The sequence below is a fragment of the Prionailurus viverrinus genome, chromosome B3 (genome assembly GCF_022837055.1).
Source record: "Prionailurus viverrinus isolate Anna chromosome B3, UM_Priviv_1.0, whole genome shotgun sequence".
Taxonomy (NCBI): Eukaryota; Metazoa; Chordata; class Mammalia; order Carnivora; family Felidae; genus Prionailurus; species Prionailurus viverrinus.
Window position 1 is genome coordinate 93,991,361 of NC_062566.1, and position 26,918 is coordinate 94,018,278.

Sequence of the window (26,918 nt, forward strand, 5' to 3'; positions counted from 1 at the left end):
AAAGAAGGCGAAGAATGTACTAGTGTGGAAAATAAAAGATACAGATGGCTATCAGAGGCAGTAGCTCGGAAAGCAGTCTTTCAATGTTGAGCTTAGAATTTAAGTACTACCAGAAGCAAAACAAAAGTGCATTCTTTAAAATTTGTTTTTGTTAATTACAGTTGCTTAAAACTTGGGAGTTCACATGGGAATTTGGTTTTTCTACCGTGTAACAGAAACTGTCAGTACACTGATGCTTTAGAAAAATAATATTTGCAGTAAGTATAGGGAAAGTCTGTTGAAAAAGCGTTAGGTTTCTGTTTTTGTTTTTTGAGGCAAGATTATAAATGATCTTGAGTATAGTTACTTCCTTTTCTTTCTTTTCCAGTTGGTTGTTTTCTATTTTTCTTAAAATGAGACTATTTGTGCCTTTTTACTCGCCTCATTCTGTATGTATCTATTCCTTCTGAAACAAAATAAAATTTCTAATGAGTCATACATGTACTTCCCCTACAGACTCTCCCATCTCATTTTGCTAATTTGCCTTCCTGACATCTTTTCTCAAATACATTTTCCCAAAGATATGTATTTTTTATACTTTGTATCTGCTTACACCTTGTCTTGATGACTCCTGGGTTATATCTTTGCTCTGTTTCAAACTCTGTAGTCTTTACTATCTTTAGAACCAGTGACTAGACTCTAAATGGAACCTGTGATCATCAGGAAAATGGTCTACTGTGAGAAAATTTTGGTCAAAAAAAAAAAAAAAAGGTGGGGTGTTTTTACATTTAGAGGCTTTTCCTATTTTACATAAAATTTTATGAAAAGTATCTGTACAAAAGAATATGTAAAACAGATTTTTTATAAACATAAATTTACTAATTTTCTCATAATTTTTTGTAGTGTAACTTTTTAAAAGTTTATTTATTTATTTTGAGAGAAAGAGAGCGCATGTACATGTGCATCTGTGTGAGAATGGGGGGGTGGGGGGAGAGAGAGAAAGAGAGAGAGAGAATCCCAAGCAGGCTCCATGCTATCAGTATGGAGTCCAATGTTGGGCTTGATCTAATGAACTGTGAGATCATGACCAGAGCAGAAACCAAGAGTCGGATGCTTAACTGACTGAGCCATCCACATGCTCCTGTAGTGTAACATGTTAATTCCCTTATCATTTATGTTTTGTGTATAGCATACACTATGGCTTGAATATTGGTATCCCCCCAAAATTCATGTGAAATGTGATAGTACAGGAAGTGGGGGCATTGGAAGATGCTTAGGTCATGAGAGTGAAACGCTCTGAATAAGATGAATGGGATGAACAGCCCTCTCCTTAAAAAAGCCCCACAGCGTTCCCTAGCCCCTCCCACCATGCCAGGATTCAGTGCGGACTCTTTGACTTGGAAGAAGGTCCTCACCTGACCATGCTGGCACCCTAATCTTGGTCCTCTAGCCTCTGGAACTAAGAACTAAATTTCGTTATCAACTACCCAGTCTGTGGTGTTTTGTTATAGCAGCCTGAACTAAGACATTCTAGAACTATTTTCTTTGTGGTTACCATGAGGATTACATTTAATATCCTAAAGTTACTGTACTCTAATTTGAAATTATATCAGTTAAATTTCAATAACCTATAAAAACTCTGCTCCTTTTTAGCTCTATGTGCACCCCTTTTAGTTACTGACATCACACAATTACATCTTTATACAGTATGTGTACAAAACATAAACTAATCGTTATTTTTAAAAATGCGTTAGTCCCCAAACAAGACATACAGATGGCCAACAATCACATGGAAAGATGCTCCACATCATTAATCATTAGGAAATGCAAATCAAAAACACAATGAGATGTAACCTTACACTTGTCAGAATGGCTAGAATAAAGAAGACAAGAGATAACAAGTGTTGGCCAAAATGTGCAGAAAAAGGAATCCTCACAGTTGTTGGGAATGTAAAATGGTGCAGCCACTGTAGAATACAGTATGGAGGTTCCTCAAAAAATTAAAAATAGAAATAGAACATGATCCAGTAATTCCACTACCGGGAATTTACCCAAAGAAAATGAAAACTTAATTCAAAATATGCATATTCTGTATGTATATTTCAAACACACGCACACACACAGAAATATTATTATCCATAAGAAAGATGTGCTCTTGCCATTTGTGACAATATGAGTGGACCTAGAAGGTATTATGCTAAATAAAATAAGTCAGACTGAAAAACATATATGGTTTCACTTTTATGTGGAATCCAAAAAAACAAAACAAAAAGCTGAAACAGAGTCATAACTACAGAGAACAAACTGATGCTTGACAGATAAAAGGGCGGTGTGGGGAGAATGAGCAAAATGGATGAAGGGGAGTAGGAGATACAGGTTTCCAGTTATGGAATAAATAAGTCATGGGGATAAAGGTACAGCACAGGGAATATAGTCAATGGTATTGTAATAGGGTTATATAGTGACTGATGGAAGCTACACTTGTGAACATAGCATAATGTATAAACTTGTGGAATCACTGTATTGTACACCTGAAACTATTGTAACATTGTGTATCAACTATACTTCAATTAAAAAATGTGTTAGTGCCTTAAATTATGTAGAAAACAAAATGTGAAATTATAAACAAAAGTCATAATGCTAATTTTTAGGTTAGTAATTGTTTTTTTTTTTAATATATTGGTACCTTAGATCATGTAGAAAACAAAGAAACAACATTACAGAATGTTGTTTTAATAATACTAGCTTTTATAATTGCCCAAGTATTTACCTTTACTGAGAATTTTATTTCTTCAGATGGTTTTGAGTTACTGTCCAGTGTGGTTTCACTTCAACCCATGGGAGTCCCTTTCACATTTCTTGCAGGGCAAGTCTGGTGGTAACAAGTTTTCTCAGCTTTTGTTTATTTGAGATGTCTTAATTTCTCTCTCACTTTTGAAGGACATTTTTGCCAAACAGGATTCTTGGTTGACAGATTTTTTATTTTTTTATTTTTTTTAAATTTTTTTAACCTTTATTTTTGAGACAGAGGGAGACAGAGCATGAATGGGGGAGGGTCAGAGAGAAGGAGACACAGAATTTGAAACAGGCTCCAGGTTCTGAGCTGTTAGCACAGAGCCCGACGCGGGGCTCAAACTCACGGACTGAGAGATCACGACCTGAGCCGAAGTCGGACGCTTAACCGACTGAGCCACCCAGGCGCCCCAGTTGACAGATTTTTTAAAAAGCACTTCGAATATATCAGCCCAGTGTATTCTGGCCTCCAAAGTTTCTCATGAGTAATCTGCTGCCAATCTTATTGAGGATTCCTTGTACGTAATATCAGTTCTCTCTCGCTGCTTTCAGAATTCTATCTTTGTCTTTGTCTTTCAGCAAGTTGGTTATAATATGTCTCAGTGTGGGTCTCCTACTTGGAGTTAGTTGAGCCTTTAAATGTTTATATTCATGTCCTTTAGCAATTTTGGGAAGTTTAGGGCATTGTTTCTTCAAAAAAGTCTCTGTACCTCTTTCCTCTCCTTTTCATACTCTTACAATGTGTGTGTTGGTCTGCTTGATAGTGTCCTGTGTTTCCCTTAGGCTCTGTTCATTTTTCTTCAATCCTTTTTCCGTCTTTTCTGCAACCCTGATAATTTCAATTTCCCTGTCTCCAGCGGCTCATCATTTCCTTTGCGTGCTCTAATATCCCTATGAATTGTTCTTGTGAGTTCTTCAGTTCGGTTATTGTACTTTTCAGCTCTAGAATTTCTTTTTGGCTTCTTTTATGTCTATTTCTTTGTTGATATTTCCATTTCTGTTCAGGGTTTTCTTGACTTTCTGCATTTTCATTTAGTTTTTTTGAGCATCTTTAAGACAGTCATTTTAATAAGATGTTTGTTTAGTAGGTTCACCATCTGGTCTTTCTCTGGGACGGTTTCTATTTACTTTTTTTTTTCTTTTGAATGGGTCATATCTTCCTGTTTCTTTGCATGCCTTGTGATTTGTTAAGACTGGACATTTGAATCCAATAATGTGATGAGAAATAAGAAAATTACTTTCAACTTGGTTAGTTCCCTATCTACTCCCAGAATCCTCCCCTGCCCCACCAGATTGCTGTAGGGGCCTAGTGTGCCTGGGAGCTAAATTGTTGACATTTCTTTTCTCCTATGCATCAGTTTTGCACAACTGGCCTTTTTCTTTCAAAACTGCAGCATTCCCACAGATGTGTGCATGCTAAAAACAAAACAAACAAAAACAAGCACTCCGCCCATCTCCTCAGTACCACCTGGAAAAAACATTTACATTCTTTTCAATAAATAGCAAGCACTATGAAAAAAAAAATAGGAAAGTCAGATTCTCTTCCTTCCCCAGGGTTTCCTGTGTTTGGGATTTGTTTGTTTTCATCATTATAGGATGAAATATATGTCTTTATGCTGACAATCAGCCTGAGGTATAAAGTTAAGACATTCTCAGGTCTTTTTTGAGCCTCTGTCATTCTGTGGGCATGTGTGGTGAGTTTTTTATTTTCCCTGTGTATGCAGTTACCTTTGAATATCCTAATCTTTAATGTCTGACTCCCAAAAGAGGAAAAAGTGAAAACTGAAGAAGGGAAAAAAGGGACTGGCCCTTGGGGCATCTGGGTGGCTCAGTTGGTTGAGCATCTGACTCTTGTTTTGGCTCAGGTCTTGATCCCAGGGTCACTGGATCGAGCCCCATGCCAGGGTCTGCACTAAGCATGGAGCCTGCTTAAGATTCTCTCTCTCTGTCTCTCTCTCTGTCTTTCCTTCTCCCTCTCCCCCACTCCCCCTTTCCCCCTTCCCACCCCCCCCACCTTACCCCCACCCCCGCCAAAAAGGTACTGGCCCATTAAATCTCCTGGAAGTCACTTCACCGAGAAGGAAGTGGCAGTCAGCAATGGGGGAGAATACAACTCTGTGTCTGTACCTTTGTGATAAGAAGCAGCAATCAGCAATTGGAACACAAATCCCCAAATTTTGGAGGACAGGGTCCTTACTGACTATCCTGACTTCTGTAAGCTGTGTGTAATGCGCATTAACTGCCTGCCATAGGGCTGAGGGGAGGAGGATCAGTAGCCGCTGCTGAGTTAAGAGTTGAAATTGACTAAAATTAACCACAATCTACCATTCATGCCTCCCCCCAGAAGTTGTAAGCCTTCCAGAGTTCCAATAGTTCTATCAGGTAGATTCTGTCAGTGTAATTGTTGTCATGGTAGGGACACAGATTCCTGGTGCTTCCTACTCTGCAGACTTCCCAACTTCATTTTAAGCTCTAGAACTATTTGGATTTTATTTTTATGGCTAGTATGTAGAAATCTCTTGGGCTTTTTTTTCCATATGGACAACCAAGTGTCCCAGACTCATTAGTGAATAATACACTTTTTTCCCATTGATCTCCAAACTGTATTGTCAGATATTACTCCTGAATATGTGCGAGTCTGTTTCTGCACTTTTTTATTGTGCTCCAGTGCTCTTTGTCTATCCTTGTGTCAATAACAGTTTTAATTCCTGTGGTTTCATAGTGTCTTCATATATGGTAGAACAGATTGTCTCATTGTGTTCTTATTTATTGGTGTTTTGAACTATTCTTTATTCTTGGCTTTTGCTTTTGTATAAAATTTTAGAATCAGGTTTTCAAGTTCTTTGGAAAGCCCAGTGGGATTTTTTAAATTAAAATTGTATCCTGTTTGTAGATTAATTTGATAGAATTTTTACTGTACTGAATATTTCTATTCATGTACATAGTATATTCCTTCATTTATTTAGATTTTGTTTGTTTATGTCTTTCAATAGTTTAAAAGCTCTCATTGAAGGGATGGCTTTTATTTGTTAGATTTATTATTTTCCTTGTATTTTTTAGTTGCTATGATTTTTCCTTGTTATATTTTTTACTAGCTATTAATAAAAATGCAATTGATTTTTACATATTTATCTTATATCTAGCAACCTTGCAAAACTCTCTCATTAATATTTGTGTGTGTGTGTGTGTGTGAGAGAGAGAGAGAGAGAGAGAGAGAGAGAGAGAGAGAAAGGGACAGAGAGAAAGAGTGCATGTGTGAGAGTTGGGAAGGGGCAGAGAGAGAAAGAGAGAGAATCCCAAATAGGCTCCATGCCCAGCACAGAGCCCAACATGGGGCTCTATCCTGACCATGAGATCATGACCTGAGCCCAAATCAAGAGTCAGATGTTTAACCAAAAAGCCAGCCAGGTGCTCCTTATTAATTTTAATGAACTGTCTTTGATTCTGTAGAATTTTCTATGTAATGAAGCATACCACCTACAATATTGACAGCTTTATTCATTCCTTTTTAGTCTTTATCTTTTAAGTCTTTTTCTTATCTTAGAATAAGAACATTCTCCTTTTTTCCTAAATAAAAGTTTTTTTTTAATTATCACTGGGTACGGAATTATAATTCATTTTCTGTATTTATTGAAATAATCATATGGTTCTTATTCTTTAATTTGTTCCTGTGTTTAATTACATTAAGGTATCTTTTGTGTTGAAGTGATCCTGCCTTCCTAGAATAAGCCAAGACATACTGTATTACCTTTTTAAATATGTTGCTAGATTTTCTAATTTTTTAAAAATATTTTCAAGCATGCTTATAATCAATATTCCCTTTTCAAACTTACTTTGTCTGAATTTCAATATATCAAGTCTATGTTAACTTTATGAAATGAGTGGAAGATGATTCTTTCTTTCTTTTTTTTTTTTTTTTCCTATTCTCTAGAAGAGTTTATATAAAATTAGATTGATCCAGTTTGGGAAAACTAGTTTATTAAAACTACTGTTTACTTTATAGTAAGATTTTGAACTATTTTTTTTAAGTTTATTTATTTATTTTTATAGAGAGACAGAGACCACATGAGTGGGGAACGGACAGAGAGAGGGAGACACAGAATCCCAAGCAGGCTCCACACTGTCCATGCAGAGCCCAACATGGGACTCGAACTCACAAAACCATGAGATCGTGACCTGAGCCAAAACCAAGAGTCAGATGCTTAATTGACTGAACCACCCAGGTGCCCCAAGATTTTTAACTATTGATTTAGCTTCAGTATAGGTTTTGGAACAATTAAAGCTTTTTATTTCTTCTTGATTCAGTTTTAGTAATTTGTATTTTTCTTGGAATCTGTCCATACATCAGCTTAGCATGAGGTTGTTCTTAATTATCTGTTATTTTCTCTGCTTAAAGTTGTGTTTTCCTTATTATATCTTTTATTGTTTAATCTCTCCTTTTTTATTTATATTTACTTAATTTCCATGTATCTCTATTATTTTATTTTTTTACTTTCTTTGATTTTATTCTATATTCTTTTTAACTTAAAAAGTTGGATACTGACCTCACTGATTTTCAGCTTGTCTTCTTGTATCCTATATATGTTGATATGCAGTAGATTAATTTTCATTTAGTTTCAAGTATTTTAAATGTCTACAATGATTTGTACCATGGTACAAATTTGGTATGGATTTTTAGGGCATCTGGCTGGCTCACTCAGTAGAGCATGCAACTCTTGATCTCAGGATCATGGGTTCAAACCCTATGTTGCGTGTAGAGATTACTTAAAAATAAAATCTTTAAAAAAAAGAAAGAAAGTATGGATTTTTCTAAATTTTGTTACTTATGTGATACTTAATTTTACTCTAGTTAATATTATATAGCAGTACCACTTTCAGTGGTCATAAAAATGTTCTGTGTCTGTACTGTCCAATATGGTAGTCACTAGCCATGTATATCTTTTGAAGGGTTGAAGTATGGCTAGTGAGAATGAAGACCAAATATTTACTTTTATTTAATTGTAGTCAATTTAAACAGCCTCATGTGGTTAGTTGCTACAGTATTGAGCTGTTCGTGTTTATACTCATGCTGTGAACTTTGTTGAAACTTACTTTGTCATCCTAGTACATGTTTAATTTTTATAGATTTCCACAAAATCCTGGAAAGCATTTTATGTTTTCTAATTTTTGATGGACTGTGCTTATATATGTTTGCTAGCTCAAGCTTATTTTTTTTTAAAGAAGAGTGAATGAATGGGTTTATTTTAAAGACAAATAAGTTAATATAAATAAAGTATTTAAAGGTTGCATTTGCTGTCAAATCACTTTAAAAATTTTTTAATTCCAGTAGAGCTAAAATATAGTGTTATATTAGTTTTGGATGTACATTGTAGTGATTCAATAATTCTATATAGTTTAAGCTTATTAAATGTATATTCATGTTTTCCATACTCTGATTTCTGGGCTGTTTGATCTATCAGATACTGATATCTGATAGATACTTCAAAAATCTGATAGAAATTTTAAAAGATGATAGTGGATTTGTTAATTTCCTCTTGGTCTGTCAAGCTTTTATTGACTTTTGAGCTGTGTTGTTAGGTGCACATGAATGTGGACTTCTTACATTTTCCTGAAGAATTGAGCCTTTTATTCCTATCTAGTGATCCTCTTTATCTTAAGGAATGCTTTTTGCCCCAAAGTCCATTTTGTTTGATATTAATATAGATGCTTCATGTTTCTTTTGCTGATTTAGTTTGTGAGCATACTGAGCAGAATTGGCTGGAGTAGGAGGCTGACTAGATCACACAAAACAAATCATCTTGTCCATCTGATTTTTGAGTACCTTCTCTGCAGTGAATGCCGTCTGGTGAGCATTCACATGGAACTGACTATACTTATACTCCATGCCCATTCCAAAGGTCCAGACACATACTTCTTTGAAATACCTGACCATCTGCCCAAAATGTTAGCTACTGTCTGTGAATTAGAACAATGCCATACCTTTGGCCATGTGCTACAAGCCTCATGGGCTCTGTCTGCTCTCATATCTATCCGTTCTACTAGAAGACAGTGTAAGTTTCTTCTTTGCTGTCTCTTCCAGAGGTCATGAGTGCCTTTCATGGGCAAAATCTAAATCAGAAATCTAAGATGCAATTATAAGAACTGTAGTATTTTACCTCCCACACTTATAGTCTCTGCAAATTAGAACGGTGGAGATAGTCCTGAACATGACACAGTTGATATTCAGCAGAAAGGGTAACCAAAATTTTCCAAATAGCTGAGTCAAAGATGATTAAAGGCCCAGACAATTGCTGAGAAACCAAATACTTCTAAAATTGACTTTTTTCAATGACTATACTTGCAGGTGTATTTGTTTGTTTGCCTTAATGGAAATAATACTTCCCATCTGCTTTTTTTCTTAAAATAGGTGAATATATTTTCTTATGATTAGGTATTTTTCAATCACATGATTTCAGATGGGTCCATATTTTGCATAGCATAGCCATGACATAATTTATTTCCGTTATCCTACAGTTAGGCATTTAGATTGTTTCCAATTTGTCATTCTATAAATAATGCTATAATGAACCTTTATGTAGACAAATACATATGCACAGTCTCGATAATTTCCTTAGGATAAATTCCTGGAAATGGAATTGTTTTATTAAAGGGTATGTACATTTTTTTAATGTTTTTGAATGTTTCCAACTCTATGTGTACAGTTGACCCTTGAACAACATGGGTTTTAACTGTGCTAGTAACACTTAGATGCAGAGGTTTTTTTGATAACAGTATATAAATGTATTTTCTCTTCCTTCTGATTTTATTAATTACATCATCTTTTCTCTACCTTTACTGTAATAATACAGTATATAATAGCTATGGGATAGAAAATGTGTGTTAATTGACTTATTATTGGTAAGGCTTCTGGCCAACAGTAGGCTATGAGTAGTATTTTGGGAGAGTCAAAAGTTATATGTGGATTTTTGAGCATGTGGGGGGTTGGCACCCCTAATATTGTTCAAGGGTCAACTGTTTATATTTTTTTAAGCATTGCAAGTTATGATAGCCAAAAACTTTATCTCCTTTAATTAGTATTTTATCGGGGCACCTGGGTAGCTCAGTTGGTTAAACATATGACTCTTGATTTCGGTTCGGGTCATGATTTCATGGTCATGGGATCGAGTCCTACATCAGGCTCCAAGCTGAGGGTTGAACCTGCTTGGGCTTCTCTCTCTCTGCCCCTCCACTGCTCATGCACGTGTGCTCTCTTTCTCTCAAAATAAATAAATAAACAAATATTTTTTAAAAATTAGCATTTATTCAGTTACTAGTAAGACTGAACTTTTCCCTCTATGTCTCTTACCCATTAGTATTTCTTCTTAAATGTTTATTCATTTTTGAGAGAGAGAGAGAGAGAGAGCGAGCGAGTGCACGCAGGGGTGGGGAGGGGCAGACACAGAGAGGGACAGAGTATCTGAAGCTGGCTCTGTGCTGACAGCAGAGAACGTGATGCTGGGCTGGAACTCACACACCGTGAAATTGTGACCTGAGCTGAAGTCGGACACTCAACTGACGCAGCCACCCTGGCACCCCTGTATTTCTTCTTTTTATCTGTTACTTACCTTTCTATTTAAGTCTTCTCACGTGTGTATGAATATATATGACACACACACATACACACAGTGCCTGAATCATGATGGCATTCTTCTTCTAGAGGCATCCATTGAATAGTTTATGGAATGCTTTTGTATTTAAAATAAACAGACTGTTAAGTGATTTACTTATTTCTTCTAAGATTCTGAAGTTGTAGGACCTGCATTATTCCTTGAAATCCTCTTCCTTAAGGGTATTGCTAGCAGAACAATCTGAGAGTCAGCATGGTAGTGTTCTGAGATCTATGTGTAATCATCTCATTGTAGTTCGTATCTCTGCTCTTGCTTAAACATTTTTAAGAGATTCATTTTTGTGAGTTAATGTTTTGTTTTTGTTTCCTTGACCCATTTTGTCCCTTTCTATATGAACTCCCTTTGTTGTGATTTTGGAAATCATTCTGGGTCATTCAGACAAATGTTTTCAGTCATTTTTCAAGTTTATTTGTTCAAAAGAGATTTAACAGTGTAAGAAAATGTATTTCCTTTTAATTTCAGTTGCTAAGAAACCGTTTCCTAGGTGCTATATCTTTTCTCTGTAAAGGCTCCAATGTCCTCATAGTTCATCATCTTGTGGGATTTAATTTTTGCTGGAAAGATGAAGTATAGATTTTTTCCAAGTTTACAGTCAAGAAAATTAGAAATACATACTCCCAGCATCTCCAATATATTAAAATGATTATTTTCCATATTTAAAATTTTTGAAGATTCCCTTTCAACATATATAAATTTATAGCTGGGTGGCCAGCTTCCAGTGATTTAGAATATCACGTAGAATGGAAAAGTCCCAGAAGTCTTTATTGAACATAAAATCCACTATATGAGAAGATGAAACAGTATATATATTTTTTAGTTTTCCCTTTGTGAGCCATACATTTGTATCATCCATAGTAAAATGTTAATTCCCATCTGGTTTTCTTCTATCCTGTTGTCTGCCTCTTTCCCTTTTAAAAATTTGCATAGTGTTCAGGGAATTGAAACAAATTTAGTTTAGCAAAACATATTTAAGAAAGTAAAAATCTGGTGCTAAAGAAACTTGGCATGCATTCTAAAGGATTTTTAGATTCTTTATAACAAAGATAATCTTGATTGCTTGGTTGAAATGTAGTTATGAACAATGAGTCAAGCACATAACATTTATTCTTAATAGTACTGTGCATCTCAATACTTTTTCAGAACTACTTTATATTAATGTAAATATGTATTGGGTACCTACTGTGTGAGCTTCCATTTAAAAGTTTTTTTTTGGTTTTTTTTTTTGGTTTTTTTTGTCAAGAAGTACAAACACGAGTAAGACAGTTTCCATTCTCCAGAAATTTTTAGGCTGTGATTTCAATTTTGACCTTTTTAATAGGAACTGAAGTTTTTCTAGTTTAACAGTTTTATTGAGCTATAATTATATACTATACAATTCACTCGTTTAAAGTGTACAGTTCAGAGGCTTTTAGTTTATTCAGAGTTGTGCATTCATCACTCAGTTTTAGACCATTTCATTAGCCCCAAAAGAAAACTTGCATCACCTCCTAATCCCCTCCTGCTCTCCAGTCCTAGGCAACCACTCATCTACTTTCTGTCTCTACAAATTTACCTATTCCTGGCATTTTATATAAATGGGATCATATAGTATGTGGCACTTTGTGACCCCTTATTTAACATTGTGTTTTCAAAGTTTATCCATGTTGTAGCACATGTTGGTTCTGCATTTCTTTTTATTGCTGAATAATATTTCATTGAATGGATATACCATATTTTGTTTATCTGTTTATCAGTTGATAGATATCTGGGTTGTAGCTTATCTAAATACGTATTTTATATGTCAATATTTATTAGCGTAAATATATGTATAGATTGATGGTTATGATAGTTTCAGATAGGAAGCCTTTCTTAACTTTAGATGAGATGCAAACCAATGACTATGTATTTATAAATATTCCACAGATGCATTCTATTTTATTATTCATTCTACTTAATAAAAATTATTTCTGTTTTTAGAAGTTTTCTTACCAAAAAGGAATTTTTAATATGGTGTTTTGCCTACATTGGATTTTTTAAAACGTTTCTTTATTTATTTTGAAGAGGGGGAGTGGCAGAAAGAGGGAGAAAGAGAATCCTAAGCAGGCTTCACACTATCAGCTTCACTTCACAAACTGTGAGATCATGATCTGAGCCGAAATCACGAGTCAGTCACTTAACCGACAGAGCCATGCAGGGTGTCCCTGTTTTGTCTACATTATAATGAGACTTCTTCCCATAAACCACTTCATTATTTTATAGTCATGATTCAGATATTTGTTTTATTTTACAGTATACTTACATCACACTTAATATATAATTTCCCTTTTCTTCATTAAGTCCATATGTAGCTCTTCAAAGGGCTTAAGCATGTAAACCTAAAGTTCAGAGTTATCTATCTCATTCACTCCTAGTACACAAAGGTAGAGTAGGAAAGGGTAATCATATACAAACATCTACTGAAGTCTTTTTCTCTCATCCCCAATATTTACTTTGTTGCAGATCCATGCTTATCTCAGTCTGTTGATGTCACCCCTTACCACCTTCCTAGCCTGCTCCATCCATACGGTACTCCTTCTGTTCCTCCAGCATGCCAACACATTCTTCTTACACACTATACACATTGTTTTGTACCTTGAGTTATTTTTCACATTATATATTTGTAACTGTTTCAAATGAGCTCCCTTATTCTTTACAACTACCTTAGGTTCACAGGTGGATAAACCATAGTTTATTATTCAGTCTCTTGCTGGTGGGCATTTACATTGCTTCTAGTATTTTGCATGTGTATGAGTATATCTGCAGGATGAATTAATTTATTTTTTTAATTTTACTTATTTACTTATTTTTTGACTTGTAACAAAAATTACTGTCAAACTCCACTCATTGGGCCAGAGACCTTCGTGGTGTTAGTGATAGACTTGTCCTTCCTATATAGCACACTACCTACACTTGTGAGTTCATCAGGATGAATTCTTTTAAATAGTATTGCTGGGTCAAGGAGTATGTTCATTGTATTTTTGATAATTATTTGCCAAATTGTTGTCTAAAGATGATATATATATTTTAATTCCCACCTGCAATGCATGAGGATACAAATTTACATCCCAGCCAATGAAAAGATTTATCATACTTCTTATGTTTGTGAATCAGATATATGTAAAAAGTATTGATCTATCTTTTAAATAAAATTTTGATTTTAACTTAAAGTAATATTAATCAATTGAAATAAATTAAAATTTAATTTTAATTAAATGAATATGTTTTCATATGTGTGGAACCATTTGATACTGTGGTTTTTCTCAACTTCTTATTTGTATCCTTTGCCCACATTTCTTATTTCACATTTAGGTCTAAGATTTGTTTGGGACTGATTTTTATTCATAGTGAGAACAAGGGGTGAGGGTTCATTTTTTCCTCCATAGGAATATCCATTGACTTAGCATCATTTTTGGAAAAGATTATCCTTTCTTCACTTATTGCAGTGGCACCTTTGTTGCATCAGATGATAGTATATGTGTGGATTTGTTTCTGAAATCTCTAGTCTTTTCTATTTGTCTACTTGTCTATCCTTGTGACAGTTGCACTCTGTTTTCACTACTGTAGATTTTAAAAATCTGTTAGTGTCTGTTAGTGTAAATCCCCCAAATTTTTCTTCAAGATTGTGTTTCTTATTTTCCACTCTTTGCCTTTCCATTTGAGCTTGTTAATCTATATAAGAAGGATTTATACAAGGAAGAACATTGCTAATTTGTAGAAGAAAGATTACTGAGAATTTGTTTGGTATTATAACCAAACTGTAGATCACTGGGGAACATGGACACATTTATAATACAGTCTTTTTAAAAAAAATTTTTTTTAATGTTTTTATTTACTTTTGAAGGAGAGAGACAGAGCTTGAGTGGGGAAGGAGCAGAGAGAGAGGGGGAGACACAATAGTAAGCAGGCTCCAGGCTCTAAGCTGTCAGCACAGAGCCCGATGCGGGGCTCAAACTCACGAACTGTGAGATCATGACCTGAGCCGAAGTCGGACGCTTAACCGACTGAGCCACCCAGGCGCCCCTATAATACAGTCTTTTAATCTGAGGACATGTATATACCTCTTTCAATAATGTTTTCTATTTTTCTGTAGAGGTCTTAAATATCTTCTATTGCAATTCAATGATACATTGGAGCAGCTCATACTAGCTCCTGAGAGCTGATCAGGTGCATATCTTCCCGGTTCCACATTCAGTGGGTCTCACTGGTAGATAGAAATGAGCCATGGTGGTAGTATTTATATCACAGAAACTGGCAAACACTACAAATCAGGATTTTCCCATACCTACCTACTGCTAAGGGATGGTTGTTAAATATTTATCAGCACATCAGTTAGATTTATTACTAGACCTGTCAGGTTTTATACTGGTATATAAATGATATTTTTATTATTATTTTTAAACAATTATTTATTTTAATTTTTTTTTCAACGTTTATTTATTTTTGGGACAGAGAGAGACAGAGCATGAACGGGGGAGGGGCAGAGAGAGAGGGAGACACAGAATCGGAAACAGGCTCCAGGCTCCGAGCCATCAGCCCAGAGCCTGACGCGGGGCTCGAACTCACGGACCGCGAGATCGTGACCTGGCTGAAGTCGGACGCTTAACCGACTGCGCCACCCAGGTGCCCCACAATTATTTATTTTAGAGAGAGAGTAAGTGCAAGCCAGGTAGAAGCACAGAGAGAGGTGGACAGAGGATCTGGAGTAGGCTCTGTGCTGACAGCAGAAAGCCTGATACAGGGCTCGTACTCATAAACCATGAAATCATGACCGCTTAACCAACTGAGCCACCCAGGAGCCCCAGTGATATTTTTATTATTAAAAATGAACGTATAGGGGCGCCTGGGTGGCTCAGTCGGTTGGATGTCCCACTTTGGCTCAGGTCATGTTCTTACAGCTCGTGAGTTCAAGCCTCGCATCAGGCTCTGTGCTGACAGCTCAGAGCCTGGAGCCTGCTTGGGATTCTGTGTGTGTCTCTCTCTCTACCCCTTCTCCGTTCATGCTCTGTCTCTCTCTGTCTTGAAAATAAATAAAAATTAAAAAAAATAAAATGAATGTATAATGTACACATGATAAAATTTATGTCCTTATTTTCTGTCCATATATTTTCCTTAGTGAAGCATTGGTTCACGTCTTTTGCCCATTTTTAAATTGGGTTATTTATTTCATTATTATTGAAGAGGATTGATGTTAATTCTTTAAATGTTTGATAGAAGCCATTTGGTCCTGGAGTTTTCTGTGATAGAAGTTTTTTGATTACTGATTCAATCCCTTTACTTGTTATTGCTCTGTTCAGTTTGTTCCTGTTTCTTCCTGATTCAGTCTTGGTAGGTTGTACATTTTTAGAAATGTATCCCGTTTCTTCTAGGTTATGTAATTTGTTGATATAAAATTGTTCATAGTAGGGGTGCCTGGGTGGCTCAGTCAGTTGAATGTCCGACTTCGGCCCAGGTCATGATCTCACGATTCGTGGGTTTGAGCCCTGTGTGGGGCTCTGGGCTGACAGCTCAGAGCCTGAAGCCTGCTTCGGATTCTGTGTCTCCCTCTCTCTCTTTCCCTCCCCCACTCATGCTCTGTCTCTGCCTCTCAAAAATAAAGAAATGTAATAAAAAATTTTTTTTAAATAATAAAATTGTTCATAGTAGTCTCTTCTAATTCTGTGTGTTTTTGTAGTGTCAGTTGTAATGTTTCCTCTTAATTTCTAATTTTATTTGAGTCTCTTCTGTTTTTCTTAGTCTAGGTAAAGGTTTGTCCATTTTAGCTTTTTTAAGAACCAGCTCTTAGTTTCATTGGTTTTTCTATTGGTTTTTTTTTTGGTCTCTATTTCATTTATTTCTGCTCTGATCTGTAGTATTTCCTTCCTTCTGCTAACTTTGGGCTTAATTTGTTTTTCATTTTCTAGTTCCTTAAGGTGTAAAGTTATGTTGTTTCTTGAGATCTTTCTTATTTCTTAATATAAGAAACCTTTTATATATATAAACTATAAACTTTCCTCTCAGAGTATTTGATATGTTCTATTTCCATTTTCATTTTTTTGAGATAATTTTTTATTTCCCTTTTGATTTCTTCTTTGATCCAATATTCTGTTTAGAAGGGTGTTGTTTAGGGTCACCTGGTGGCTCAGTGGATTAAGCATACAACCCCGGCTCAGGTCATGATTTTGCAGTTCAAGTCCCGCATCGGCTCTCTGCTGTCAGCACAGAGCCCACTTTGGATCCTCTGTCTTTCCCTCTCTCTCTGCCCCTCCCCTGCTTGCACTCTGTCTTTCTCAAAATAAATAAATTTCTAAAAAGAAAAGAAGTGTGCTGTTTAGTTTCCACACATTTGTCAATCTTCTCATTTTCCTCTTGATTTCTAGTTTGATACCATTGTCAGAGAAGATAGTTAGCATGATTTCAGTGTTCTTTTTATTTTATCTTTTTAAGTTTATTTATTTTAAGAGAGGCTGAGAGCATGAGTGGGGAGGGCAGAAAGAGAGAGAGAGAGAGAGAGAGAGAGAGAGAATCTGAAGAAAGCTTTGAGCTGCCAGCTCAGAGCCCAACATGGGGCTCTAACTCACAAAACTGTGAGGTCATTACCTGAACTGACATCAAAAGGCTGATGCTTACCTGCTGAGCCACCCAGGTACCCCTTGATTTCTGTGTTCTTAAACTGGACAAAATTTATTTTGTAGCCTATCATATGAGCTATCTTGGAGAATGTACCATGTGCATTTGAAAAGAGTGTATATTCTGCTGCTGTTGGAGGAAATGTTCAAGTCCGTTTGTTCTGAAGTATGGTCCATATCAATATCTGCTTATTGATTTTCTGTCTGGACAATCTATCCATTGCTGAAAGTGGAATATTGAAGACTCCTGAAATGATCTTATTGTTATCAACTTCTCCCTTAAGATCAGTTACTATTTGCTTAATATATTTTGGTGCTTGGCTGTTGGGAGCATATGTATTTATGCTCTGATGTGCTGACCTGTTTATCATTATTACTGACCTTCTTTGTCTCTTGTTACACTTTTTGACTTGAAGTGCATTTTGTCTGATGTAAGTATGGCTATGCCCACCTTCTTTTTGTTTCCATTTGCTTGGAATAGCATCTTCCATTCTTTCTGAGCCTAGGTGTGTCTTTATAGACAAAAGAGTGTCCTGTAGGCAGCATATAGTTGGGTCCTATTTTTTTTTTGTTTGTTTTTTTAAATCCATCTAGCTACTCTATGCCTTCTGGTTGGTGAGTTTAATTCATTTACATTAGGGTGATTATAGATATGCAAAGATTTACACTGCCATTTTATATTTTGCCTTCTTGTTATTTTTCTCTCCACTGTTTATTTTTCCTTTTGTTTTTGTCCGCCTTTACAAGTTAGTGGTTTTCCATGGTGCTGTGCTCAGTCTCCTGTTTTTGGTTGTTTTTTTTTTTTTTTATGTTTGATATCACTGCTTTAGGTTTTGCTTTGTGCTTAAGTTTATTTTAAGAGAGGCTGAGAGAGCATGAGCAGGCGAGGGCAGAAAGAGAGAGAGAGAGAATCCAAAGAAAGCTTTGAGCTGCCAGCTCAGAGCCCTACATGGGGCTCTAACTCACAAATAAATAAACTCAATTAAGTTTACATAAAACATTTCATAGATTAAAAAGTCTTTGGTCATAGCAATTTATCTTTATTCGCCTATAAAAGTACCATCCTTTAACTCTTCCTCTTTTTTATTTTTGATGTCAAAATTTTTCCTTACATGCTATGATTTTATTACCAAGTTGAAACTATAGTTATTTTTAATGCTCTTTTCATTTAACTTTTATACTGTAAGAGTTTAATGTACAATTGTAAAAAAGTTTCCTATTTCTGTTACCTTAATCAGTTTTGTGTACTTTTGTCTTTTTGTTTTAGCTTGAAGAATTCCTTTCAACATTTCTTACAAGGCAGGTCTAGTGGTGGTAGAATGAACTCTTATCTTTTGCTTGTCTAGAAAAAATTTTATTTCTCTTTCATAGCTGAAAGATCATTTTTTCAGATAGAGTCTTCTTGGCTGGCAGTTTTATTTTAAATACGTCATTCCACTCTTTCCTGGCCTATAGAGTTTCTGCTGAGAAATCTGCTGATTGACTGATGGGATTCCTTTGTAAGTTATCGTCTTTCCCTGGATACTTAAAAAAATTTTTTTTTAAGCTTATTCATTTATTTTGAGAGAGAGAGTGCATACATAAGCAAGGAAGGGGCAGAGAGAGTGGGAGAAGGAGAGAATTTCAAACAAGCCATGCACTGATGGTACAGAGCCCTATGTAGGGCTCAAACTCATGAACTGTGAGATCATGAAGTGAGCCAAAATCAAGAGTTGGATACTCAACTGACTGAGCCACCCAGGTGCCCCTTCCCTTGCTACTTTTAAAATTCTTTTCATTGATTTTTGGTAATCTTAATATGTATCTTAGAGAAGTTCTTTTTGTGTAATAAGTTATTCTACTGGCTTCATGGATTTGTATATACAGTTCTTTCCCCAGATTTGGAAGGTTCTCAGCTATTTTTTTTTTTAAATAAACTCTGCCCCCTTCTCTCTCTCTTCTCATTCTGATATACCCATTCTTCTTAGGTTGACTTTTCTAATGGGTCTGGTGGTTCTCATAGTATTTTTTCACTTTTAAAAAATCTTAGTTCTCTCTCCTCTTCCACCTGAGTCTTTTTTTTTAAGTAAGCCCTACACCCAATATAGACTTGAACTCACAACCCCAAAATCAAGAGTCTCATGCTTCATCAACTGAGACAGCCAGGCACCCCACTGGAGTCACTTCAAGATTCCTATCTTCTAGCTTACTCATTCTCTCTTCTATCTGATCTCTATTTCCAATGCATTCTAATACATTCTTCATTTCATTTACTGAGTTCTCCAGCTCCAGAATTGCTTTTTTTTTTTTTTTTTTTTTTAAGGATTTCAGTCTCAGGGCACCTGGGTGGCTCAGTTGGTTGAGCATCCGACTTCAGCTCAGGTCATGATCTCACAGTTTGTGAGTTCGAGAACCACATTGGGCTTGCTGCTGTCAGTGTGTCAGCACAGAGCCTCCTTTGGATCCTCTGTCCACACACCCCCTCTGCCCCTCCCCTGCTTATACTCTCCCCACAATAAATAAATAGTTTTTAAAAAGAATTTCAATCTCTTTGGTAAAGTACTCCTTCTGTTCATTAATTTTATTTCTGATATCATTGTATTGCCTTTCTGAGTTTTCTTGTAGCTCATTGAATTTCTTCATAACAGCAATTTTCAATTCTTTGTATTCCCTTCTATGTCTTTGGATTTGGTTGCTGGAAAATTGTCATTTTCTTTTTATAATGCCATATTAGTATGACTTTTTCATGTTGTTTGATGAAAAGTGTCTCTGCTACCACATTCGAAGTTGCAGATACCTTTCTCATTTAGGCAAGGTTTTATTTGCTTTGATTCTAACAGTTCAATAGATTTGGTTATTAGAAGTCTTCCTTTTGTTTTCCAGAAGGTGGTGCTATAGCACATGTTTTTGGTTTCCTTGACAAAAGCTTACAGCTGCTAAAGTTAGGAGCATTTATATATATATTATGTTTATATATATATATATATATATAAAGCTAGAAGAGGGGGAAAAAAGGGTGGGTGGCTTTAGAGGGGGAAAATGGAAAATGTGTACTTAGCACTTGGAATTTGGGGTGTGTCCATAGCTGGAAGCCAGCCTAGTAGGGACTCCTTGAATGGAGGGATTTGGGTCTCAGAGGTCCCTGTGTGGTCCTTTTGTCAGAACCCTGGGGCAGACAGCAGGAAACATTTTTCTTCAGTTCTCTTTGCCTACTTCTTTTTCCTTTCTGTCTCCCCCTTTACTGCATTTTTACCTCAGAGAGAGCAAAGGTCCCTCCAGCTGCAGAATGCAGAACCAGCCTGGCAGACCCCCACTCATTGCCTTTACACTATACCTCTTTAAAGGCTTATGCTTCCCAGCTAATATATTTGATGCTGGAGGCTCTATAGCCGTAGGTTCCATGACCTCCTCTCTCTCCCTGCAGCCTCCTCTGTGGTCCAGTCCACCCACTTTTTGGTGCACAGATGAATGGATCTCTTGGGTGTTGTAGTATGTTGTGGAGAGGCTCTTTTTTTCTTTCTCTTTTTCTTTCATTCGTTATAGATGTCCAGTTAGTTTTAATTTTTTTTTCAACGTTTTTTATTTATTTTTGGGACAGAGAGAGACAGAGCATGAACGGGGGAGGGGCAGAGAGAGAGAGGGAGACACAGAATCGGAAACAGGCTCCAGGCTCCGAGCCATCAGCCCAGAGCCTGACGCGGGGCTCGAACTCACGGACCGCGAGATCGTGACCTGGCTGAAGTCGGATGCTTAACCGACTGCGCCACCCAGGCGCCCCAATGTCCAGTTAGTTTTAAATCAAAGAGGTGAGAAACTCATGAGGAAGGACTCATGTCACCATGATGCTGATGTCATTCTCCTCATATTATCTTTTAAATATCTGTAGGATCTGTAGTGATATCTCTTTGTCATATCTGATATTGTTGATATGTGATTTTATCTTTTATTTTCTTTGAATTGTCTTAAATTATTAAATCATTCTGGTTGATCTCTATTTCTGGTTCATTGATTTCCCACATCTTTATTCCTACTTTTCTTTGAATTTAATAAGCAATTCTTTTTCTTACTTAGGATTAATATTAGATTATGCTTCTTCAAGCATATTTTCTATTAAATGTATTTCAAAGTGTAAATTTCTTCTCAGCAAGTTTCTGATATGTTATATTTTAACTATCTTTGTATAATTAAAATACTACACTCCAACTTATTGATTCTAATACTTATACGGAAAGAGTCAAAACACCCCCAACTGTTAATAATTAGAAGATAGGACCAGCTTGCCCTACTATATGTAATAACTTTTCATAAAGCTATTTTGATTAAGATAGTATAATATCGCTGATGAATAGGTTACATTCATTAGATTATTTAGTTTACAACATTTTCTAATTTCCATTATATTTTCTTTTATCCAGAGGTATTTAGAAATTTACTGCTTAATTTCAATGTATTTAGGAATTTTCTAAATATAGAGTTATTGATTTCTAGTTTAACTTCTTTATTATTAGAGAACATATTTTTTGCAATATTTTAATAATTTGGAATGTGCTAACATCTGATATACGAACCAGTACATGATCTATTTGATAAATGTCCCATATGAACTTTAAAAGAATGCATGGTTTTGCAATTAGATGTCAAACTGGTCAGGTTGGCTAATGATACTATTTAAATCTTCTACATCTTTTCTGACTTTTTCTTTTAAGTTTTAGACAATGGAGAAAAATTCCTAGAAAGATAAAATGGACCAAAATTTTTCTCAAGAAGAAATGTAAAACTTGATTAGTACTAATGTAACTATTGCATCATAAGTATAATGAAATTGAGGTAACAGTTAAAAGTCATCTCACAAAAAAACAACAGGCCCAGACAGTTTTATAGGCAAGATCTATCAAAATTTTAAAGAACTGTTTGCTCTAATTTTTAAAAATTTTTAAAAATATTTATTTTTGAGAGAGAGAAAGAGCGTGAGCAGGGGAGGGGCAGAGAAAGAGGAAGACACAGAATCTGAAGCAGGCTCCAGCACTCTGAGCTGTCAGCACAGAGCCCGACATGGGCTTGAACCCACAACCATGAGATCATGACCTGAACCGAAGTCCAGCACTTAACCTACTGAGCCACCCAGGCGCCCCTCTAATTTTTATTACAAACTCTTTTTGAAGATAGAAAAGAAAGCATTTGCTAATTCATTTTATAAAGCTAATGTCAACATGGAATATTATACTTGCCAAAGACAAAAATGAGAATGGAAAATTATAAATTCAATTCATTTGTGAATATAGATGCACAATTCCTGAACAAGATTTTCATGAACTGAATCAATAGTATATAATAAGATATTGCACCTTGAAAATATTAGGTTTATACAAAAACTTAAAGATATATTACTACATTAACAGAGTAGAGGTGGAAAACCAGATGATCATCTCAATAGGTTCAGAAAAGGTATATGATAAAATTCATTTTCCATTTATGATTTTTGAAAACTGACAGTAAACCAGTAGAGGAGAAGTTCATTAATATGATAAGGTAAAGTGTACCTACCAAACCAAACTATAACAAATATGAACTCAAATATTGGAAGCACTCCCATTAAAATCAGATAGTTATGCTCACTAAAATCAGAAGTCATGTCTGCTACTACTATTGCTATTCAACATTGTATTGAATGTCCAATGATACAAGAAAAAGAAAAGAAATACATAAGGATTAAAAAAGTAGAAATAAAACTCATTATTTCTACAACTTATTTTTGTTTCTACATTAATAAAACCCCCAAATGTCTAAGAATTTATAGGGAATGGTAGTTTAATAAATGTTTCAATATGAGGCTAATCTATTAAAGTCAGTTACTCTTTGCCCAAGCAACAACTATAAAACGTAATTAAAAACACAACAATGAAACCAGTTATAGTTAGCAACAAAAACTAATGTATCTAGCAATAAATGTCACAAAACTACTTTCCTCAGCACCCCAAATTATAAAAAGTTTATTGAAGGAGATTAAGAGAAATATCTCATGCTTACAGGTTGGAAGACATTATCATAACAGTATTGAGTCCTTTCAAATTGATCCATAAATTTAATGTAACTTCAAAAAATTCAGCTAACACTTTGATTCTAATATTTATATGGAAAGGGTCAAAATAGCTAAAACTGATAATAATTAGAAGAATAAAGGGGCACCTGGGTGGCTCAGTCGGTTAAGTGTTCGATTTCGACTCAAGTCATGATCTCACGGTTTGTGAGTTTGAGCCCCACATCCGGCTCTGTGCCCACAGCTCAGAAACTGGAGCTTGCTTGGGTTCTGTGTCTCCCCCTCTCCCTGCCCCTCCCCCACTAGCACTCTCTCTCTGTCAAAAATAAGTAAATATTTAAAAAAATTGTTTTTAAAAGAATATGGCTGGGGTGCCTGGGTAGTTCAGTTGGTTAAGCGACTGACTCGATTTTGGCTCAGGTCATGATCTCATGGTCGTGAGACTAAGCCCCCACATTGGGCTCCCATGCTGACAGAATAGAGCCTGCTTGAAATTCTGTATCTCCGTCTCTCTCTCTGCCCCCCCCCCTCAAATTAGGTAAACATCAAAAAAAAAAAAAAAGGAACATGGTCGTACTATGTATGACTTAAAAAAAAATTTTTTTTAACGTTTATTTATTTTTGGGACAGAGAGAGACAGAGCATGAACGGGGGAGGGGCAGAGAGAGAGGGAGACACAGAATCGGAAACAGGCTCCAGGCTCCGAGCCATCAGCCCAGAGCCCGACGCGGGGCTCGAACTCACAAACCGCGAGATCGTGACCTGAAGTCGGACGCTTCACTGACTGAGCCACCCAGGCGCCCCCTATATGACTTTTATAAAGCTTTTTTGATTAAGATAGTATACTGTTGGTGCTGATACAAATTGTTGAATGAATCAGAACTGAGAGATCAGAAACAAAGTGTGTGTGTATGTGTATAAATATGTACATATATATTTATGCATATATATACAACATGCATATATATGTAACTCTTATTTATGACAAAGATCACATGGTAGGCTGCATGAGGAGAGGAGGCTTTGATAGAGTTTTGAAAATTTTGTTACTCATATGGAAAAAATCAAATTGGTTTTCTATCTCACAGCTTACACAATAGCAACTCCTTGTGGGTTGAGAACTTACTTAAATATCAAAAGCAAAACTTAAAAACTAGAGGTATGTACAGGCGCCTGGGTGGCTCAGTCGGTTAAGTGTCCAGCTTTGCCTCAGGCCACTATCTCACGGTTAATGGGTTCAAGCCCCACGTCGGGCTCTGCTGACAGTGAGGAGCCTGGAGCTGCTTCAGATTGTGTCTCCCTCTTTCTCTCTGCCCCTCCCCGACTTGTACTCTCTCTCTCAAAAATAAAATAAACATTAAAAAATATATTTTTATAAAATGGAGGAATGTATATGATGTCTTTATATTTTGTATAAGGAATAATTTCTTAAACATGACAAAGTGCTAATCATAAAATATGAATAAAATCTGTTACATTAAGAATTTCTTTTCACCAATAACAGCTTAAGGAAAGTGAAAAGGCAAGGTCTAAATTAGGAGAGTTTTGCCATACGTGTAACTAACAAAGGACTAGCATTCAAAATACATAAAGAACCACTGTAAATTGAGGAGAAGACAAACCTAATAGAAAAATGAACAAAAGGCATGTGTTCACCTTATCAGTGTTTAGAGAAATGTGCATGAAAACCATAATGAGATACCACTCACTCATTTTATTCCTATGCAACTGACAAAAATTAAGAAGTCAGACAAAACCAAGTGTTGGAAAGGATATGGATGAATAGGGTCTCTAAGAGGCTTTTAGGAGTGGGTGAGGAGTGAAAATTTGGTACAACCACTTTAACAGATTGCATCTTTGATGCAATTTTAAAAAATTACAACCCAGAAATTCCATTCAGAGTACTTCTTATATATATGTAGTTTGATGCAAACAATCTTAGAGAATTATTTCAGTGAGTAGAAAGTTGTGAGATAGTTTTCAGCTCTGAAGATGTTTTTCCATACAAAATATTGTTTATCCAGCATCCTCAAGTCACATCAGTTGTGTACTCATGTGATAGGCAAGGAGCTTCGTCAAAGAAAATGTATATTTGATATCCTCGAAAAAGGGCCTGTGTTCTGAGGCTGAAATAAGGTTGGCAGGTAGTACTGGAATCAAATATGAATAGATAATAACAACTGATAGTTTTAATAGAAGTCACTATTAATAATAGTGCTATTAATAATACTTTTAGTAGAGGTCATTATAAAGCACATACCATTTGTCTGGCTCTTTGGCCTTCATGTAATGAACATTATTTAATTGTCATAAAACCTTTCTGATATAAGCACTATTCTCAATCTTGTTTTTCAGATAGCTGATAGTGAGCCATTGGGGGGTTAAATAACTTCCACAGCTTCATATATAAGTTGTGATGCTGGGATTTAAACAAAGACTGACTCCAACGTCTGAGATAAGGCAATATGGAAACTGTCATCCTTTGGATATAAAATCAATTTTTCTTCACTTTGCTGAGAGAACAGCTCTGATTCATGGCTATAGGCAGTGGTCCTGTTGTCTCCAGATGCTTTGTACTATTGTTCAGAAAGTATTGGTATATATCTGTCTCCAATAATGAAAAACTAATATTATATGTTAGATTTGCAATATTTCAGTAATACTATCTTATAGATGAACAATATAATATAAAGAGAGATAGTTATCAAAGTGATACAATTATTTATATACATATATATGTATATATGTAATATGAAGATTCATTTAAAATAACACCAAAAGATAAAATTGGCTTGCTTTTCTCTAGTTATCAGACTTCTTACTAAGTATAGGTATTCTCTTTTTATTGCACTTCGTTTTATTGCACTTCGCAGATACTGCGATTTTACAAATTGAAGGTTTGTGACAACCCTGCGATGAGCAAGTCTGTAGGCACCATTTTTCCAACAGCATTTGCTCACTTTGTGTCTCTGTGTCACATTTTGGTAATTATTGCAATATTTGAAACTTTTGAGTTTGATGACTTCAAGGGGTTCAAGACTTCAGTAGAGGAAGTAACTGCAGAGGTGACGGAAACAGCGAGAGAACTAGAATTAGAAGTGGAGCCTGCAGGTGGGACTGAACTGCTGGGATCTCAGGATAAAACTTGAATGGATGAGGAGTCGCTTCTTATATATGAGCAAAAAGAAAGTAGTTCTTGAGATGTCCTGGCGATGATGCTGTGAAGATTGGGGAAATGACAACAGAAGGTTTAGACTATGACAGACTTAGATGAAAAAGCAGCAGCAGGGTTTGAGAGGATTAACTCCAATTTTGAAAGAAGTTCTGTATGTGTAAAATGCTATCAGACGGCATTACATGCTACAGAGAAACCATTCATGAAAGGAAGTCAATCAGTGCAGCAGACTTTATTGTTGTCCTATTTTAAGAAATTGGCACAGTCACCCCAGACTTCAGCGACCTGATTAGTCAGTAGCCATCAGCATCGAGGCAGGACCCTCCACCAGCACAAAGATTACAACTTGCTGAAAGCTCAGATAATGGTTAACACTTTTTAGCAATAGTTTTAAATTAAAGTGTATACATATATACTTTTTTAGACATAATGCTGCTGCACACTTAATAGACTACAGTGTTGTGTAAATATAACTTTTATATGACTTGCTTTATTGTGGTATTCTGGAACTGAATCTGCAATATCTCCAAGGTGTGCCTGCAGACATAATGGAGGATGTCTTTTAAATATATTTTTAAAGATTTAAATGAAAAGTTGTTTAAGAGCCCAGTTGGTTCAAAATTAACATTATTGAGGGTTGGTTTGAGGTTAGGTCATATATCTGA

The 26,918-nt window shown here is 35.7% G+C and overlaps 1 protein-coding gene and 1 non-coding gene across 4 annotated transcripts in view; one reads left to right on the forward strand and one right to left on the reverse strand.

Moving 5' to 3' along the window:
- The window catches only part of ATL1 (atlastin GTPase 1), an 83,866-nt gene that overhangs the window by 16,097 nt on the left and 40,851 nt on the right, over positions 1–26,918 (forward strand). The gene's annotated exons all lie outside the window — the stretch shown is intronic.
- On the reverse strand, positions 13,268–13,410 carry LOC125169201 (small nucleolar RNA SNORA62/SNORA6 family). Its single transcript, XR_007153521.1, has one exon. It is a non-coding gene; the product is annotated as a small nucleolar RNA SNORA62/SNORA6 family (small nucleolar RNA).